Source organism: Myotis yumanensis, unplaced genomic scaffold (assembly GCF_028538775.1).
Source record: "Myotis yumanensis isolate MYYU_CA2020_CCGP unplaced genomic scaffold, mMyoYum1.0.hap1 SCAF_2, whole genome shotgun sequence".
NCBI classification, from domain to species: Eukaryota; Metazoa; Chordata; class Mammalia; order Chiroptera; family Vespertilionidae; genus Myotis; species Myotis yumanensis.
This window is the reverse complement of record NW_027223753.1, coordinates 140,658,611-140,679,398: the sequence shown is the minus strand read 5'-3', so window position 1 is coordinate 140,679,398 and position 20,788 is coordinate 140,658,611.

Genomic DNA, 20,788 nt, shown 5'->3' with positions numbered 1-20,788 from the left:
ATTCTGCAATTTGAAAGTAGAAAAGTAAATTTGGTTGGCGGGCGGGGGGGGGGGGGGGGGTTATAATGTTGCATAAGGCAGGCAAGACTTGAAAGGATTTTGGGATCACATAATCTTTGCCATAATTTTGACACATATTAACATGAATTTAAATTTGAGAGTGCACAGCAATAGTGACTAAGAATCATCCCAATGACTCATCTTCAAAACTGATGATATTAAAGATACACAGTGCCTTGGACACACCATCTGTAAAACTTACTGAAGATACTCCTCTGAAGATACTCTCATAAGAAATGAAATTCTTTCTCTTTTCTTCAAAGTCTTCAATTTATTGACTTTACAACTATTTAGCAAGAAAAAAATAGTTAAACTTCAACATTCTTTCCCTATTGTACTCCTTTAAAAAGTTGTAGAGCATTATTTTCCATTTGTAATTTCAGCAATTTTGTTAGTGGGCTTCTTCCTTTTTTTTCTAAGTTGATCATTATGGATAAACATAAAAATCTCTAAATAGATTTTCCTAGTCAGTTAACCATATTCTTAGGGGATAACATAAGGTAGAATCATTATTAAAAAGCTTTCTCAGTAATACACACATCTTTATTATGTTAGTGTTTTGCCAAAAAATATATAAGATTGATAGTAAAATCCACTTAAATTTTTTTCTTCACAGAATCAAGCCATCTGCCTCAGAACACACCACCAGCCTCTGTTAGATGAATTCATACATTTTAAAGCCCCAGAGTAACCATTTGAATGGAAATTGGACACTTCTTGTCATTTAGGAAGCTCTTTTAAACTGGAAAGGCTTCTCGTTTGTTCAATTAAATATGTGTGTATGTGATGCACTTTATGAAATTTATCCCAAAACAGCGAGGACTGAAATAATATTTGAAACAGATGGCACAGCTGCTGTATTTAGAGAGCTACTCATGGACAGAGCTAGAGAGATTGAGGAAACTCTGAAGTGCAAGCCAAAATATTGTTCAGTCAAGACTCTCTTCCACAGCCATTCGAGATGAGAAAACTCTGCGATGGCAACCTCTTCCCTAATGGAGGTGTGTGGAAAGTGCTAAGGTTTAGTCAAGTGGAATTTATACCCTTCTCTAGACGAATTCTTTTCTTCTCAGTTGAGCCTTAAAATTTGAAAAAGCTGCATCTGCTGCCTCAAGTTTACTCTCTTGAATACTATTTGAAAACGGAGTTACATGCGGAAAGTATCTTACCCAAGGGAATGTTAGATACTTGTGTGTGCATAGTATAGAAAAGCAAAATAGAGAGTTTAGAGCTGGAAGGGGAGAGGGAAGAAAGACCATGGAGATTATGTCTTGATTGCCCTAGTTTTGTAAGAGAGGAAACAGAGGCCAAAGGAGATTAACTGGCTTACCTCCATCCCACAGAGCTGGTCTCCTCAGACTCACTCCAGGGCACCCTCTACCACAGACATTGCTTAATAGTAAAAGAAAGAAAGAAAGAAAGAAAGAAAGAAAGAAAGAAAGAAAGAAAGAAAGAAAGAAAGAAAGAAAGAAGAAAGAAAGAAAGAAAGAAAGAAAGAAAGAAAGAAAGAAAGAAAGAAAGAAAGAAAGAAGAGAGAGAGGGAGGGAGGGAGGGAGGGAGGGAGGGAGGGAGGGAGGAAGGAAGAAAGGAAGGAAGAAAGAAAGAAGAAAGAAAGAAAGAAGAAAGAAAGAAAGAAAGAAAGAAAGAAAGAAAGAAAGAAAGAAAGAAAGAAAGAAAGAAAGAAAAGTGTTGGGTACTTTTGAATTGTATTTCATTTTACTTATCTTTCATTTTGAATAAGAATATTACATCTTTTAAAAAGTCATTTTTTTAAAATAAGGCAGATTTAAAATGGCAAAGTAGAGAAAAAGATCAGTTTTCATAAAAGTACATTAAAGTAAAAACATGTCATGAGCCGAAACCGGTTTGGCTCAGTGGATAGAGCGTCGGCCTGCGGACTGAAATGTCCCAGGTTCGATTCCGGTCAAGGGCATGTACCTGGGTTGCGGGCACATCCCCAGTGGGAGATGTGCAGGAGGCAGCTGATCGATGTTTCTCTCTCATGGATGTTTCTAACTCTCTATCTCTCTCCCTTCCTCTCTGTAAAAAAATCAATAAAATATATTTAAAAAAAAAAAACATGTCATGAAATGAAAGTATATGTGAAAGTATATGTATATGCTCTAATTGCTGTAAATAATGTGTGTATGCTAATAGGCTATTTGGCTAAAGTTTTCATTTTATGTTAATCACTCAGACACAGCTTGCAGTTTGTTTTAAAATACTAACAATTCTACACATTAATCTAATCAAGGAAGCAAAGGTTCTGATGCAAAATTCTTGACTTTAGAATTCCTGAGTAGGTGAAATACATCTGAGCAAACACATACAAAAAGGCATAAACAGCAACCAGAAGGAAAATATGTCAACATCCATGGCATCAACTCTTTTTAAATGCAGCAGTGTCTGGGGTTTGAAGGTTCACACATTTCCCTCTCCGTTATGGTTTTAGAGACATGAGTGTTCAAAGCAGATGCCTAGAGTTTATTTCAGGGAGATCCCTGAGCTACTGAAAATGACAAATCTCAGCAATCACATTTAAGCTCTCATAGTTCTTCTACATTGAGAAGAAATGGGTAAAACCCTTAATAAGAAAATCATCAGATAACTAAGTTGATCCATTATCTTCTTTGCAGCAAGAGCTAAGGAAACAGAAGAGAAACCATGTCCATTTTCAGAGGAAGATTTCCTGATGGACTGCTCTGTACTTTAGAGGAGTCCTCCTGGAGAAAGCAAATTGACTTTCTGAAATATCCTTGATTATTCCAGGAACAGAATAAAGTCAGAGGCTGACATGTTAACCTTCCACCGAATTCTGAAGACCAGATCTCTGCAACTGGAACAAAGGAATAGTTGGGGTCACTTCAGGTCAGAAAGTCTATTTAGGCCTGGACTCCCCTAACAATTGGTTCATTTACCACCTTTGCCTCTCCAGTTATTTCATCATGGCTCTTGTGAATACCTGGTCGTAGCCCAGTTTTTGTTTTAGTGTAAATCAGAGCAAGAGTTCCTAAAACACAATACCTGTACATAACTAACATGTGCACTGACCCCAGCTAGGGGGTCTCCTGAAAATAACATTCTACTTCTCTACCTTTTGCGCTCAGGAAAAACAAAGAAATTTCCCTAGTGCCCTGAGGAGTTTCAACCTCCTTGTTTCCATTACATAATCTTTTAGACAAGTTTTTATAAAGAATTTTAAAATCAGAAAAGCTCAAGCACATTGATCTTAAATTCCTTTTAAGTTACTGACATTTCTTTTCTCACATAATAAGTGGTGAAAGCCAGTCAACAGCTAAAGAGTATTTATCTTTCTTTGATGTGGCTGTGTGTGTGTGTGGTGTGTGTGTGTGTGTGTGTGTTTAATCTCACTGAAATTCATTTCTATAAAGTTCTATATTAAGATGAGTGAGTCACCAACACAAACACATGTTCATTCATATACCTGTTAACTGGAGAAGAGAGAGAATAGGAGAATTTGACTTGGAAAAAATCAGCACAGCAAACCTATCACTAAATTATTTTTAATATTTCATCTTTCTGTTGGTGTAGTAGGTCTATCCATGGGCACCATGGAGAACTAACCTACCCATATTCATTCCCAGAAGTTCTAAACTGATGGGCAGGAACTCGTAAGGTAAGGGGGCATTGAGGTGTTCTATACCATTTGGAGTCATCTGCAACTATATACTGCAAGAGATGGTATGGGGTGCTGAATTATACAGTATTAATCAATTTATCTTAGAATGAGCTATATACCCAAAGAAGTTGTGAGAAACTGAAAGAGTGAGCTTAATGAAAGAGCTTCAACATGAGGGATGAACTAGGAAACAAAGAATGAGGACCTTTATTAGACTCTCATGTAAAGATACATGAGAAGAGTGCCCATCTTTCACCTGTTTGATGATATGAAGAAAAGTAAAGATCACTATATAAAAAGAAAAATGCCATCAAAGTGGATGACAAATTTCTGAAGACTTATAATGGTCAGAGTGACAGTGGAAGGGGCCAGAGCAGCTAGGTGGTAACAAAATTTAAGCTTCCAAGTGAAATATATAGACCACACTTCAAAATTAAAGTTGTGGTTCTTTCTCCTCTACTATGCATTTTGAACTGTAGCTGTACTCTTATGATATACTAGAGGCTCGGTGCACAAAAATTTGTGCAATCAGGGGGGTGGTCCCTCAGCCCAGCTTGTGCCCTCTCGCAGTCTGGGACCCCTCGGAGGATGACCACCTGCTGGCTTAGGCCCGCTCCCCAGGGGATTGGGCCTAAGATGGCAATCAGACATCCCTCTGGCAGCCCAGGAGCCCTCGGGAGATGTCCACTTGCCAGCAGGGAGCAGGCCTAAGCTGCAGTCAGACATCCTTAGGGCTGCTGAGGAGGCGGAAGAGGCTCCCACCACCACCGCTGTACTGGCAGCCATCAGCCTGGCTTGTGGCTGAGCAGAGCTCCCCCTCCCCCTATGGGAGCACAGTGACCACCAGGGGGCAGCTCCTGCATTGAGCATCTGCTCCCTGGTGATCAGTGTGTGTCATAGTGACCAGTCATTCCCAGTCGTTCTGCTGTTAGGGTCAATTTGCATATTACACTTTTATTATATAGAATAGAGGCCTGGTGCATGGGTGGGGGCCAGCTGGTTTGCCCTGAAAGGTGTCCCAGATGATGGTGGGAGTCCCACTGGGGTGCCTGGCCAGCCTGGGTGAGGGGCTGAGGGCTATTTTCAGACTAGCCACACCCCCTTCAGGGTGGGGGTCCCCACTGGTGTGCCTGGCCAGCCTGGGTGAGGGGCTGAGGGCCGTTTTCAGGCTGGCCAAGCCCCTTCAAGTTGTGGGGTCCTGTTGGGGTGCCTGGCCAGCCTGGGTGAGTAGCTGATGGCTGTTTGCAGCCTGGCCACGCCCCCAGCCACCTAAGCTCCCAGTGGAGGCTGGCTGAAGCAGGTATCTGGGATTTATTTAGCTTCTATAATTGAAACTTTGTTGCCTTGAGTGGAGGCCACAGCCGGCCAGGGCAGGTGGGAAGCTTGGCTTCCTCCATCACTGGGGCAACCAAGCCTCCTGCTTACTCCAGCTTCGCGGCTGCCGGTTGCCATCTTGGTTGGGTTAATTTGCATATAGTCGCTCTGATTGGCTGGTGGGTGTGGCTTGGGGTGTAGCAGAGGTGCGGTCAATTTGCATGTTTATCTTTTATTAGATTAGATGTATTTCTGTAAAGATAAAAACACAATGACCACCAATTATTAAACAAATATGTAAAGTAGGTCAGATGACAGCTAATCAGAGCTTCTGTTTCTAAGGAAAACTGTGAGTTTGCTCATAACTTCTTTTCAGCTTCCATTTTCTAATATGATAAGATCTACCTTCCTTAGAACTAGAACTGAGCCCCCTGCCCAGAGTTCTCTTCTTCCCAACCCTACTACAGTATGCACACCACTATCTCACATGGAGCTATTACCCATTTACTCTTCAATCTATAACTTTCATGTTAGGAGTTGGTATATTCAATTTAATAAAATTTAAATTTGATTCTAATACTCAGTTTTATGCTGTGATTTCAAGCCAATATAAATTTGGCCAAGTTATTTCATCTTAATTTCATATATATTTTAAATATCCTACAAAATATAAAATCACTCTTGCATTCTCCAGTTTAAACAAAAAATTCTCTACACACACACGCACACACACACACACACACACACACATATTCACATACACAGTCCTGTAAAAGTAAAGGGCCAATTTGAAGTATGCTTATAAATGAAAATCTAAAGGTAACAAAAAGTAAATAAAGAATCTTATAATCAGAAGGTCCATTTAGGATAATTCCATACACAACCAGTACATTTAAATAATTTCTTAAAAACAAACATCTCATTCAATCTTTCCAATCAATGTCACTCAATCAAATGAATCATTATATATAGAAAGGATTACATTCCTCTATACATCTTGGTGTTATCGTTTTTAAAACAGAAAACATTATCTTGGCAGCAGATGTAAAAAGTTCCATATGGCTCTCATCTTTTTTTTTTTCTATTTCTATTGTAGTTAGAATCCATTCCCATAATAAAACATGATGAGACTGACAGTTTTCTGAAATCATAGCTAGTATTTTCAAAGAACTCACTCTTGGTTTTCTACCACTAGGTCGCATAATGAGGCATAAATTGTTAATCAAAATGGCCTGAAATTTTAACTATCTTCTTAAGGCCATTGTTTTTCCCTGGCATAGAGTTAAACTGCAAGAAGTCCTTATATATATAAAGGCAGTGCATTATAAATTTTTCTATACTTTAGAAAATAACCTATTTCCTGTTAAAATTTGTTTTACAATTGTTTCAAAGGGTGTGGAAGATAAACAGGAGTTATTGAAAGGTAAAAAGTAGCTTGAAAAAGATGTTAGTCTTGAGAATGTAAATGAGACAAATATCATATTTAAAATTCTATTTTCTGTAAACTTCAGAATTCCATATTATCCCAAAGTAAGAAATTTGAGCATGTTTCAATGACACAAAATTATTTCCCATGTCATTTCCACAGGTCCTCTATCTTTCTTGAATTGGTCTGATTATTACTAAACTGCCTTCATTCTCATCCCTCAATCACAGCTATTTTCCAGGGATCTGGAATTGATCCAGCCAAAACCTGATACTGTTCTTTGCAATGTTTTTCAGCTGTTTTTGATACCACATACCTCTTTTTCTCTCCCTGGATCTCTTTAGCTTTGACTTAAAAAATACTGGTATTTCTTGAAATGCTATGGCCACAGTTCTCTTCCAGAAGCTAACATAACAGGGACATCCATAACACTTTCAACAATAAAGATAAATTTTTAAAAATAACATAAATTATTATGACCAATCACTTTATTATGAATATATTAACAACAATAACAAGGTAACCTGCCTCAAAATCATTTTAATGCAAAAGTAGAATAATCACAAAGAATATCATATTGATAAAAATCAAGCCAAGTCCCATCTCATATTGTTATTTAGTTACAGCTCAAGTCAACTGGAACCTAAGACAGCAACTTCTTTCCCAAAATTGCCTTATGTGCTTAAATGTCATCTACAAATTATTAATCCACTAGAGGCTCAGTGCATAAATTTGTGCATGGGTGGGGTCCCTAAGCCTGGCTAGCGATTGGGGCAGTCTCACCCAGTCCCAATCAGGCCAGCCAGCCTGGGGGTAGGGACCGCAGGAGGTTGGCCAGCCATGGGAGGTTGGCTGTGGGAGCGCACTGACCACCAGGGGGCAACTCCTGCATTGGTCAGTGCGTGTCATAGCAACCAGTTGACCATTTGCTTAGTTGACCGGTCATAATAGTTGCTTAGGCTTTTATATATGCACTAGAGGCCCGGTGCACAAAAATTTGTAAACTGGCAGGGGTAGGGGGTGTCCCTCAGCCCCACTTGTGCCCTCTCATAGTCTGGGACCCATCAGGAGATAAGGACCTGCTGGCATAGGCCTGCTCCCGGGTGGCAGAGGGCAGGCCCAATCCCTAGGTGCCTGCCCCCCCGCTCCTGGTCGGGCTCAGAGCAGGGCTGACTGGGGAGTTGGGGCGCCTCCCCCTGTCATGCACAGAGCAGGGCGGATTGGGAGGTTGCAATGCCACTCCCAGTCACGCTCAGGGTAGGGCCAATTGGGGGTTAGGGCGCCACCCCTGTCACACTCAAGCCAGGGTCGATGGGGAGGTTGTGGCGCCACCCCCTGTCATGGACAGAGCAGGGCAGATCAGGGGGTTGTGGTGCCACCCCTGTCACGTACAGAGCCAGCCGATCAGGGGGTTGGGACCCTGCCCCCTGTCATGCACAGAGCAGGGCCCATCAGGGGGATTGGGGAGCTCCCCCTTGTCATTCACAGAGCAGGGCCAATCAGGGGGTTGGGGAGCTCCCCCCTGTCATGCACAGAGTAGGGCCGATAGGGGAGTTGGGGCACCACCCCCTGTCACACACAGAGCAGGGCTGATCAGGGGGTTGGGGCACTCCCCCCATCACACTCAGGGCAGGGCCGATGGGGAGGTTGCGGCTCCACCCCGTCACACACAGAGCAGGGCCCATGGGGGGGTTGGGGCACCACATCCTGTCACACACAGAGCAGGGCTGATCAGGGGGTTGCGGAGCTCCACCCTATCAGGCGCAGAGCAGGGCCGATCAGGGGGTTGGGGCGCCTTCCCCTGTCACGAACAGAGCAGGGCGGATAGGGAGGTTGTGGCCCCGCCCCCTGTCACACACAGAGCTGCAGGGCGATCAGGGGGTTTGGGTGCTGCCCCCTGTCATGCTGCTCCAGGGGCCAGGAGGCCTTGTGGCTCCACTGATCCCAGTGCTGGGAGGCCTCGCAGCTCCGCTTGACACCAGGGCAGTGAGGCCTCACGGCTCCGCTTGACACCGGGGCAGTGAGGCCTCACTGCTCAGCTGATCCCGGTGCTGGGAGGTCTCATGGCTCTGCTGATCCCAGGTCGGGAGGCATATTACCCTTTTACTATATAGGATAGAGGCCTGGTGCATGGGTGGGGGCCAGCTGGTTTGCCCTGAAGGGTGTCCTGGATCAGGGTGGGGGTCCCGCTTGGGTGCCTGGCCAGCCTGGATGACAGGCTGATGGCTGTTTGCAGCTGGTCACACCCCCTTCAGGGTGGGGGTCCCCACTGGGGTGCCTGGCCAGTCTGGGTGAGGGGCTGAGGGCCGTTTTCAGGCTGGCGGGTGACTGAAGCTCCCAACCTCTCCTTTTTTTCTTTTTTTATTTTATTCTTGGGTTTATTTACCTTCTATGGCTGTCACTGAAGCTGAGAGCCGGCTTTAGCTCTGAGGCTTGGCTCCAGCTCTGAGACCTCGGCTGCTGAAAGCAGGGATCTGGGTTTGTTTGGGTTCTATAATTGCAAGATTGTTTCAGTCCTGCTCGCTCCAGCTCTGATTGCTGAAAGCAGGTTTCTGGGTTTTGTTTAGCTTCCGTAATTGCAACATTGTTTCTTAGAGTGCAAGCTCAGAGGCCAGCAGCGGCAGGCGGGGAACCTTGGCTTCCTTTATCACTGGAGCAAGCAAGCTTCCTGTTCGCTTCAGCTGCCTGGCTGCCGGCCTCCATCTTGGTTGGCAGTTCATTTGCATATCGCCCTGATTAGCCAGTGGGAAGTGTGTCGGAGGTACGGTTAATTACCATGTTTGTCTATTATTAGATAGGATAGATGCTAAATAAAGACATCGATTTAAGTACCTACTTCCAGGGTAACATATGCAGACTTTGTTATAGTATTTTATTCTAAATAGACTGTCAATTATTATTGACTACTTTAGGACATAAAATTATGAGAAAATAAATTTATTATTACCTTATTTAGAATGATGGTAATTGGTAATGAACACAAAGAACTCACATTCTCTACTGAGAAGATTTCTGAAGTAGTTAGAAGAAGCAAATGCTAGTTTGAAGAGTGCTATTTAACTTTCTAGTGGTATTATACAATCTTCATAGTAGATAACACTTGAAGTGAGGGCATTAGTGTCAAGCCATGGAAGAAGAGAATATCTGTACCATCGAATAAAAGGATGTTTAGATCTAATTGTCTTCCTCTTCCACAGGGCCCATCACAACATAGAAGTAAACAGAGCAGCATTTTTATTTATGAGGCTTTCATCTTGTCAGCAGGAAGAGCCTGGAAAGCTCTCAGATCGAGATGCTAATCTAATTACAAGAAAGCTGATGCATTTTATCAAAGTTCTATGAGAAAGATGGCTTATGAATATGGCCAGATGGAGAACTGCATAACTTTGCAGGGGAGAAATTCACATGAGAATACAATGAGAGGAAGGGAGGAACCCCCACAAGACTTGAATTTCCAACAGCTCCCAGCATAAATTTAAACAAATTAAAAGCTTTTCACGTGGGTGCAGCTGAGATAGCTATTATTTTAAAGAAATATATTAGAGCAAACACCATTTGGAAGCATTGAAGTATTCCCAGAGCATATCAATATGAGTGCATATCATTTTATTCATTCACAAAGACTACACTTTCATTACTACTCATTGTCATAGACTCAGAAGGGAAAAGTACACTGGGGCTTTCCCTCTCTGGATTAACATGGAGAAATTTTGCTACCATGTAAAAGCAGAATTTGTATATGGGGTATCAGCTCAGGTTGGGAACTTTTTAATTCTAGTGGCAAAATAGCACTGAGTTAGATAGGCCACTAGAGAATAGGTTTGTTAAATCTCCATATACCAAGCTAAAGAGAAGGGCAGTGGGTCCAAGATTAAGAACAATAACTTCCAGACTCTCTCCCTCTCAGAAGCACACGCATGCCTTTCCTTTCTCCTCTTCTTCCCCCACTCCCTAGGCATGTTACCTTTGTCTTTTCCTCTCCTAACCTCCAAGGGCCCTTCTTTTGATTCTATAACTTATTTCCTAGCCTACACAGTCCAGCTGGCTTACTTCTACTTCTTCTGTAACTTTCTAGATAAACTTTCTCTTATAATTAAAAAAGAAAAAAGAACAGTGACTTCCAGTGGCTAAAAGTTGGCCTGGAGAACACCCTCAATGAGTCAACTAGACTTCTTAGCAATAGAAGCAAAAAAAAAAAAAAAAAAAAAAAGATTGTCAAAGAGATGAAAAGGTAACATGTCCATGACCTTTTATTTCTGTTTTTGACCTCTTTCCTTCTCCATGTATTCTTCTCAAACTCACTCTCCTCATATATTTTCACTTCTAAAATTTTCCTCCTTATATGTTGACCAGCAGATTTGATCATACACTTACTATCCCTGTCAGGCCAGACTATTATTTCCAAATGTCTGCTATACAGTTCCTTTGAGAAGAGGGATTTAGAGCCTCAACAGCAATATGTCCAAAAACAAACCCTGGCAACCCAGTATCTCTTCACTTTTCATTATCTGTTAATGAATTATTTTCCTAAGCACCCAAGCTGAAATATCCCAAATGTCTTTTTCCTGTTTATCCCTTTCACTCCTTCTCAACCTAATCCAATCAATTGCCAATCCTATCACCTCTGCAATGTTTCTATGTGTAAATGCCACCATAAAAATAAAGCTGGTGGCTATTCCTTATGAGAAATTGTCTAAAGAAAGGAGTCTATAAAAATGGTGGAAAAGAAAGAACTCCACAGAAAACAGGAGATGATAAGGAATGAACTGGAGGCTGTTGGTAGAAAGAAAGGTACAGAGAGCAAAAATAAACTTAAGGGAATTATTTTTACTCCTCCTAGAGGAATTAGCAAGTTTTCAAGATACTTGAAGTGCAAGTTGTCCACAGCTGAAGCAGGCAGCATATAGTAGTACAGGTCATGGATCTCATAGGGTAGAAGTCAAACCATCCCAGGGATCATGGTAGAGTATTGGGGAGAATTGTGATCAAAGCAAGGAAGGAGGAAATTTTAGGGGGTTTTCCTCTGCTTCAACCAAGAAAAGCAGGCAAGCTCTAAAGATCAAAACTATGTCATCATGGGGGAAAGAGATTTACCAGTATCATTTGCCAGTCCTTGAAAAAATGTGTTTCAACTTAGTTAAATGGCTTGTAAATATAATTTTATGCTAAGTTTATTTGTCTTGAAGCTCACATATGCCCAGAAGTCCACAAGATAGGGGAACTTGACTCTAAATTAATATTTCTTGGAAGAAAGACTACAGAAAATAGGTGCAAAAATTTTACTGGCATCTGTGCTGCATTTTATTCAGATGGATGATATTTCCTTATCTAGACAGCCTCAGTGGCCTCCTAACTCTTCTCCTGCCAATTAATCTTTTCCCTCATACTTCCAAGCCAATTCTCCTTTTTAAAGTAATATTTGACCAATGCTTTGCATAGTTTTAAAGCAATAAGTTTTTAATATAGGCATATATTATTACTAATATATGTTAAATAAAAATAATAGACTTTGCCTAATATTCAAGACTTTTCAGTCTCATTCCAACCCAAGCTACATTGCATTCTTAATATTTTATAAATTTGTGATTCAATAAAAAAAAATATATATATATATATATGCCAAGCGACCAGAATGCTGGAACAACCAGAATGACCAGTTGCTTTGACATTCACTGCAGCCCCAATCAGCCCCCTCACTGTGATCGGGGGTGGGGCCAGCCAGCCAACCACCCACAACCCCTCCCCTCTGGTTGGCCTTCCCCCAGATTGGCCCCCCACACACAGATCAAGGGCGGGGCTGTCTGACCACTGCCTATGGCCCCTCCCCCCAGCCGGCTGGGCCCCAATCGGCCCCAAGCAGGTAGGGCCAGTCAGATCCCACCCATGAACAAATTTGTGAACCAGGCTTCTAGGATTAAGTAATAGACATTAATATTTTAGCAATATTAATCTAACCATCTGTAGCACAACACTTATCAATCCATTTTTTCCCCATAGTATAGTTTTTCACACTTCCTTGTCTTTTTAATCACATTCTATCTATCTAGAATTTGCCTTTTCCTTCTATACTTCTTGAATTTTTATTCAACTCCCAAAACACAGGTCAAATGCTTCCTCCTTTTTGAATTCCTCCTTAATTTCTCTTTTGCTCTCAACTCTTAAAGGGCTTTGGTCATGTCTCTATGGCACTTCCCACATTTTGCTTCAAATTGTCAAAGTAAATTGGAAAAAATATGAAAAGTGTTATATTTTGTGCTGCAATTTTAATATATATAACTTCTTGTTCTTATAGGTATAGTTTTCTATTGCTGTCATAACAAATTATCATAAATGTAGTGGCTTAAAACAATACACATTTATTAACCACCAATTCTTTGGTCAGAAGCCTGGGGTCTCACTGGGCTAAAAGTAAATAGGCAGGACAGTGTTCCTTTCTAGAATCTCTAGACTCTAGAGCAGTGATGGCGAACCTTTTGAGCTCGGCATGCCAGCATTTTGAAAAACCCTAACTTAATTCTGGTGCCCGTGTCACATATAGAAATTTTTTGATATTTGCAACCATAGTAAAACAAAGACTTATATTTTTGATATTTATTTTGCATATTTAAATGCCATTTAACAAAGAAAAATCAACCAAAAAAATGAGTTCGCATGTCACCTCTGACACGCGTGTCATAGGTTCACCATCACTGCTCTAGAGTCTAGAGGAAAATCCTTTCCTTGCCTTTTCCAGCTTCTAGAGGCCACCCATATTCCTTGGCTTGTGAGTCCTTTCCTCCATCTTCAAAGCCAGAAATACCACATCTCACCAACCCTCTTTCCTCATTATATCTTTCTCTGACCAAAGTGAGGAAAGGTTCGCCACTTTTAAGGACTCACTAGACCCACTTGGGTGATCCAGATTAGTTTCTCTCTCTCTATATATATATTATTGATTTTAGAGAGAAAGGGAGAGGGAGAGAGAGACAGAAACATCAATGATGAGAGAGAATCATTGATTGGTTGCCTCCTGCACGTCCCCTACTAGGGATTGAGCCCGCAACCCAGGCATGTTCCCTTGGCCCAATCGAACCTGGGACCCTTCAGTCCACAGGCTGACGATCTATCCATTGAGCCAAACCAGCCATGGCCACATTAGTTTCTTATCTCAAAGTCCTTAACCTTAATCACATCTAGAAAGTTCTTTTGTGTGTAAGGTAACATAGTCACAGATTCCATCTGTGGGGCCAATTATTCTGTCTACCACACTACAGGGTATAAGCTTCTCAAAGAAAAAACAATATTATATTTCCTATTTCTTCTTCACAATGTATAACAGTGCCTTCTCCAAAATAGGCATATATCACTAACAAGGGTATCATTATATATGTTTCAGTCTCTATTTCATTTATATCTGCTCTAATCTTTATTTCCTTCCTTCTACTAACTTTGGCCTTTGTTTGTTTTTCCTTTTCTTTTTTCTTATGGTGTAAAATTAGGTTGCTTATCTGAGATCTTTCTTTTTTCTTAAGGTAGCTGTTTATCATTATAAACTTTCCTTCTAGGATTGTTTTGTTACAGATGATAAATTTTATTTTATTGTTTATATTTTCATTTATCTAAAGATATTTTATTATTTCCCTTTTATTTCTTCTTTGATCCATTGGTTGTTCAGAAGTATATTATTTAAACTCCACATATTTATGAATTTTCCAATTTTCTTCTTATAACTGATTTCTAGTTTTATAGCATTGTGCTCAGAAAGGAGGTTTGATATGGTTTCAATCTTATTAAATTTATTAAGACTTGTTCTAAGGCTTAACATATGGTATATCCTGGAGAATGTTCCATGTGCACTAGGGAAGAATGTGTATTCTGCTGCTGTTGAATGGAATGTATTTGCCTATTAGGACCATGTGGTCTAGTGTGTAGCCTAAGTCCAAAGTTTACTTATTGATTTTCTGTCTGAGTAACCTACCCATTGTTGAAAGTGGGGTATTAAAGTCCCCTACTATTGCTGAATTACTATCTATTTCTCCCTTCAAATCTGGTAATATTTGCTTTATATGTTGAGGTGCTCCAATGTTAGATGCATAAATATTTACAAATACTACATCCTGTTGATTAATTAATCCCTTTATAAGACCTTTTTGGTCTCTTCTTACAGTTTTTGTTTTGAAGTCTATTTTGTCGAATATAAATAGCCAGTTCTGCTTCTTTTTGGTTTCCATTTGCATGAAATCTTTTTCCATCCCTTCACTTTTAGTCTGTTTATCCTTAAAGCTGAAGTGAGTCTCTTATAAGCAACATGTACTTGAGCCTTTTTTACTTTTTTAGTCATCCACTCTGTCTTTAGATTGAAGAATTTAGTCCATTTATATTTAAAGTAGCTATTAATAGGTATGGACTTACTATTGCCATTTTGTTCATTGTTTTCTGGCTGTTTTGTTGTACATCTGTTCCATTTTTCCTCTATTTCTTTCTTTCTTTATGATTTGAGGATTTCCTGTGATAGTATGCTTTGATTCCTTTATCTTTTGTGGATCTACTATAGGTTTTGGCTTTTTGGCTACCATGAAGCTTACATAAAACAGCCTATTTTAAACTGGTAACAACTGTGAATGCATACAAAAGCTCTATATTTTTGCACTCCCCTCTTCTACATTTTATATTTTTGATGTCACAGTTTAAATTTTTATATGATACATCTATAATATACATTGGCATATTGGTATAATATACAATGGACATTTTTGCCTGCCCCCTCTCTACTGAGCCTGGAGGGGGATAGCCACAGCAAGTGTTTGTACACATGTTAATAAATGTTCTTTTGATTGTTTTGGTCCTGTGGGACTCATGAACTCAAGCCCCACTGGCTTTCATAACTATATTATTTGGAGAACCTATTGTCCAGGCGGCAGCCTTAGAAGTTGGAGTGCTATATATGTGGTTCAAACCCTTCAGTGCTCAGGGAGAATCCAGGACATGAGGATTCCCTTCTAACTGTATGGTACTATGTTGGGGATGGGGTCGATCGCAAGAGTGTGTCTCAGCCTCTTCTACCCATTTCAATGTGGGTGTTCTCTAAGTTCCCCAAATGTAAAAGTCACTCAACAGTTCTTATTTCTCTGTGAAGGAAGTGCTCCATATGTAATACATATGTCAATGAGAGAAAGGAAATTCATAAGCTTCCTATGTTGCCATCTTGGTCCAGAGTCCACATGTATTTCAGGTAGTTATCAATTAAATTATTTTACTAAAAATTAGAAGTTGCAGTATTTTAGTAATAGACAATCAGGGGTACTATGAGAAATGCCATTTACAGTAAGAGTTTGCCAAACTGTAAGTAACATTTTCCTCTTTTTATCCTCGATTTAATTCAGAATTAATAAATCTGAAGTGATGTGTGAGAAATATGGTGTAAACCCCAGAAGTATGAATGCAGAATTCACTCTATGACTCTCCTCTCTGTTAATCCTTCCTCTCTTTTCTCTCCAATCCATCTTTCTTGAGCAGACTTCTGATCACACAACTTTCCTGGTAAAGATATCAATGACTTCTTTCTTCCTTACTAAATAATGTTGAAATTAGTGAGGCAAAAATTAAAACTTGCCGGTCTGATGCCAAACTTTGCTTTTATACATTCTAACCCACCATTTTATGAGTTAATGAGTTAATAATAAATGTTTGGGGAATATGAGCTCAATAGACACTACTGTTAGCTAGAAATCATTAGTCTTCTCAGTGGTTTTGGCAATGCCCTAGTGGATTTATATTTTGATAAATTTTTCACACAATTGAGCTATTATGAATTCTCTAAAATCATTTGTAATGATACTTATTTAGACTGCAAAAAAATAAATAAGTAAACCACTGACATGGGGATTTCCAGTTAAAGGTAGAAGAGTAAATGTATTTTTTTTTTACCAGTACTCTCCAAAGCACACTGAAAGGACTAATTGGGGGTGGGGAATCTTCTCTAATGGAACTGGAAATGCACAGCTCCAAACCTTAAACTAGGAAGATCTGCCAAAAACAATGATAGTGACTCATAACTAGGGAAGCAGGCCAGACAAGTGGATGAGCACAGCAGAGAAGGAAAGTGGCAAATGTAAGACTATTAGTGACAGTGAGATGTGCAGAGGTATATCCATGTTAAATTGTCCATAAAGGACTTTTGACATCCCAACCTTCTCTGCAATCAATGAGGACAACCTGATTATCTCCCCAAAAGAGAAGCACACAAACTAAGAGGAAACATCCCCAGAGAGAAGATGATAGAGAGGTGTGGCAAGAAAATGAGACTGCAATCCAAAGTCAGATCATTCCTCCCCCTACCCCACACCAATGTTGGGCATATCGGTGGTCCAGGTCCAGGAAACCTCACTCAAAGATGAACAACAGAGGCAGCACAGGTCTGTATTAAGGATTACAGAGAAGTTGGGGGAAAAGATAAGAAGCAAAACTAGTTAAAGACTAAACATCAGAAGAGGTATTTCAAAGAAAGTAATAGAAGAAAAATTTTAAAATACTAAATTCCAAATAAACTTAACGTGGACACTAGAGGAAAAATAAAGAGCTTAAAGAAAACAAAGAAGCTAAAAGAGAGATAAGATAATTTGACAGACGATAAATGGAAGCAATAAATTAAATAAAATCATTACAAAAATAATACCACATGCGAACCACCTAAAATTAGAAGATGGTTTTGAAAATAAAGTCAGAGAACACAGCATTATGGTCAAAAGATACATGTAATTAGATAGAAGGTGATAGCTCATGAGGAGACACATGGAGGATCACAGTATTTATATTAATATTAAAGAAGAGAGAGGACATTTTTTTCTAATTCTGTGCAAATAAAATGTTATGGGAAAAAAATTGGATCCCAAAATTATATATACAGCCAAGGTTATATATACTAGAGGCCCGGTGCACGAAATCTGTGCATGGTAGGGTCCCTAAGCCTGGCCAACAAACAGAGCCAATAGGGGCCTTCTGGCTACCAACCAGGGCCTCCCTTCCCTGGCTACAGGCTGCCAGCCGAGGCCCCCTGGTGGTCAGCACACATAATAGCGAGCGATCAAACTCCTGGTCTCCTGGGACAATTTGCATATTAGGCTTCTATATGCACAGTTAAAAGTAACAGACATACCTTACCAGAAAAGCAAGAATACAATTAATATAAAACAATTTTGAACATTTCTTGACATTTTTAAAAAACTGAGTAAAAACAAACAAAAAAATTAAAATAAAGAGCTCAGGAAATTTGCTGTGGAATGAAGAACTGTAAATGTCTGAATGACTGAGGGAATTAGAATTGTAGAGCAGAAAGTAAATATACTTATAGAAGGTAAATTATTAAGAGGATAAGTGGTAGAGAAGCATGTGTGTGTCAATTTCTACAAATTGAGAGTAATAATTCAATACAAACCATCTAAAGTCAAAAACTGATTTAAGTATATATGCAAATTTAGAGAGATAACCATCAACATTTAAATACATGTTTTTATGTCTTGACTATTGTGACTAATCCTGCAATGAATATAGGTTTATATATCTTTATGAATCAATGTTCTCAAAAGTTTTGGCTAGATTCTCAGAAGAGGTATTCCTAGGTCATATGACACCTTTATTCTTAATTTTCTGAAGAACCTGCACACTATTTTCTATAGTTTCTGCACCTACTTACATTCCCACCAACAGTGTGTGAGGGTTCCCTTTTCTTCACATCCTCTCCAACACATGTTATTTCTTGTCTAATTGATAATAGCCCTTCCAACAGATGTGTGGTGGCATCTCATTGTAGTTTTGATTTGCACTTCCCTTATAGCTAGTGAAGTTGAGCATATATTCATATATCTGCTGGCATCTGGGGAAAACAGTATGGGGGTTCCTCAAACATTAAGAATAGAGCTGCCACACTGACTTGTTTAGCTCAGTGGATAGGGCATCGGCCTGTGGACTGAAAGGACCCAGGTTCAATTCCAGTCAAGGGCATGTACCTTGGTTGTGGGCACATCCTCAGTGGGGGGTGTGCAGGAGGCAGCTGATCGATGTTTCTCTCTTATCAATGTTTCTAACTCTCTATCCCTCTCCCTTCCTCTCTGTAAAAAATCAATAAAATATATCTAATAAAAAATAGAATAGAGCTGCCACATAACTTACCAATCCCTCTCCTGACTATCTAGCAAAAAATTTTTGAGGATACTTATTTGTAAAGATATATGTACCCTTATGTTCAGTGCAGTATTATTCATAATTGTCAAGACATGGAAATAACCTAACCATCTTCTGATGGATGATTACATAAAGAAGATGTGATACATATATGCACTGAAATACTATTCAGCCATAAAAAAACTGAAATATTGCCATCATAGATGTATCTTGAGAATATCCATCTATGTAAAATAAGGCAGACAAAAAAAGGCAAGAGCTGTGTGATTTCACTCAAATGTGTAATATAAGCAAAAATTAACAAATGAGCTTATAGATACAAACAACAGAACAGTGGTTACTAGAGGTGAAGTGGGTACAGAGAATGAAGAAGGTAAGGGGGGTCAAATATAAGGTAACAGAAAGAGACTAGATGAGCACACAATGGAGTAAAAAATGTTGTATTATAAAATTATATATCTGAAATGTATATAGTGCTATTAACCAATGCTACTAAAATAAATTAAATTTAAAATATAAAAATAATACAAAACAAAAACATAATTTAGATAAGGAAAAAATAGTTTGGATTTTAAAATCCAACTATTTTACTACAATGACAAAGATAAATTGAAAAAGGATGTCTCAATGTCTTTTAAAAAGGGGATAAGCAAAGGCATACCAAGCAAATGCAAATGAAAATAAAGCAAACACTGAAATATTAACACATAATGGGTGAGTTAAGGAAAAATGTATTGCATGGAAAAAGAAAGAGATCTTTAAAAGAATAAAAATACAATACATAATGAAGATCTAATCTGCTCAAAAATTTTATCCCTAACTAGCTTAGTATATAGGCACATATAGAAAATATGGCAACAACAAAAATGAAAGAAACAAGATAGGAGGAATTTTTATCCTAACTCTATGAACCTTTAACAACTCCATTATACAAAAGTGTAATAAGCAAAGATACACAGAATATTTAAATATTATAATAAAGCAGACTTAATAGGTAACTACTAAGGTGACATTTTTGAAACATAAATAAGAATACATCATATTCTGGTTCAAAAATCTCAAATGGCTTTCCAAACTCATTATCATGGTTCCTGCCTGTCTCTGTGATCTAACTGGTGCCATGTTTCTCTTTTCTCACTGGTCATAAGGACTTCCATGCTGCTCTCTTCAAATACCCAGGTTTTACCACTGCCAGTTCTGCTCCTTTGGCAGGCATGTTATTCTCTCATGACTTACTGCTCCCTCAATCACTTCATGCTAGTCCACTCAAATGTTACAACACAAGAAAAATACCACATGATCTCACTCATTCATGGATAATAAAGACCATTACAAACGTTTGAACAATAATAGATACAGAGGCAGAGCTGCCTCAAACTGATTGTCAAACTGCAGTGGGAAGACCAGAGAGGGTTGGGGGGCAGAAGAGAGGGGAGTAAGAGATCAACCAAAGGACTTGTATGCATGCATATAAGCATAACTAATGGACATAAGACACTGGGGGGTAAGGGAGGGCAGGGGATTGTCAAGGGCGGGGGTTGGGGGAAGGACACATATGTAATACCGTTTGTAATACTTATTATAATATTTTTTAAAAGAATAAAAAAAAAAAAGAAAGAATTTAAGTACCCTCGACCATAGTGCACTCTTACCTCCCCAAGCTAGTAATTCCCCATTTCCTTACCTTATTTACTTTTATTCAAAAAAATTGTAAGTCATGAAAAGTATCTGCATTTATTTTCTTGACTACTTTCTGTCTCTTACTAGAGTGAAAGATCCAAAACGACAGATTTTTTTTTAATTCACTCCACTATCCCTAGTGCCTAGAATAGAATCTGGCACATATATATGTTTATATTTAAAAATTAATAAGCATGCATTTATAAATTACTTAATTAAATGAAAGAATAAATGATTCGCTGAACTCTAGATCTTCCAGAGAATGTATCTTTTCTGCAAGGCCCATTAAACGTGTATAAAATTAATCATGGATTAAGACACAGAGAAAACCACAATAAGTTACACAAATGTAAATAGTACAGAAAGCATTCACTAGCCATAATGCAATAAAAGTAACACTTAACTAACAAATAAATAATAACAAAACTCGAATTGACCAAGATGGAAGCAGAATAGGTGCAAATTACACCCACCTCCCAAGACCAAACTAGAATTACAACTAAAAGACA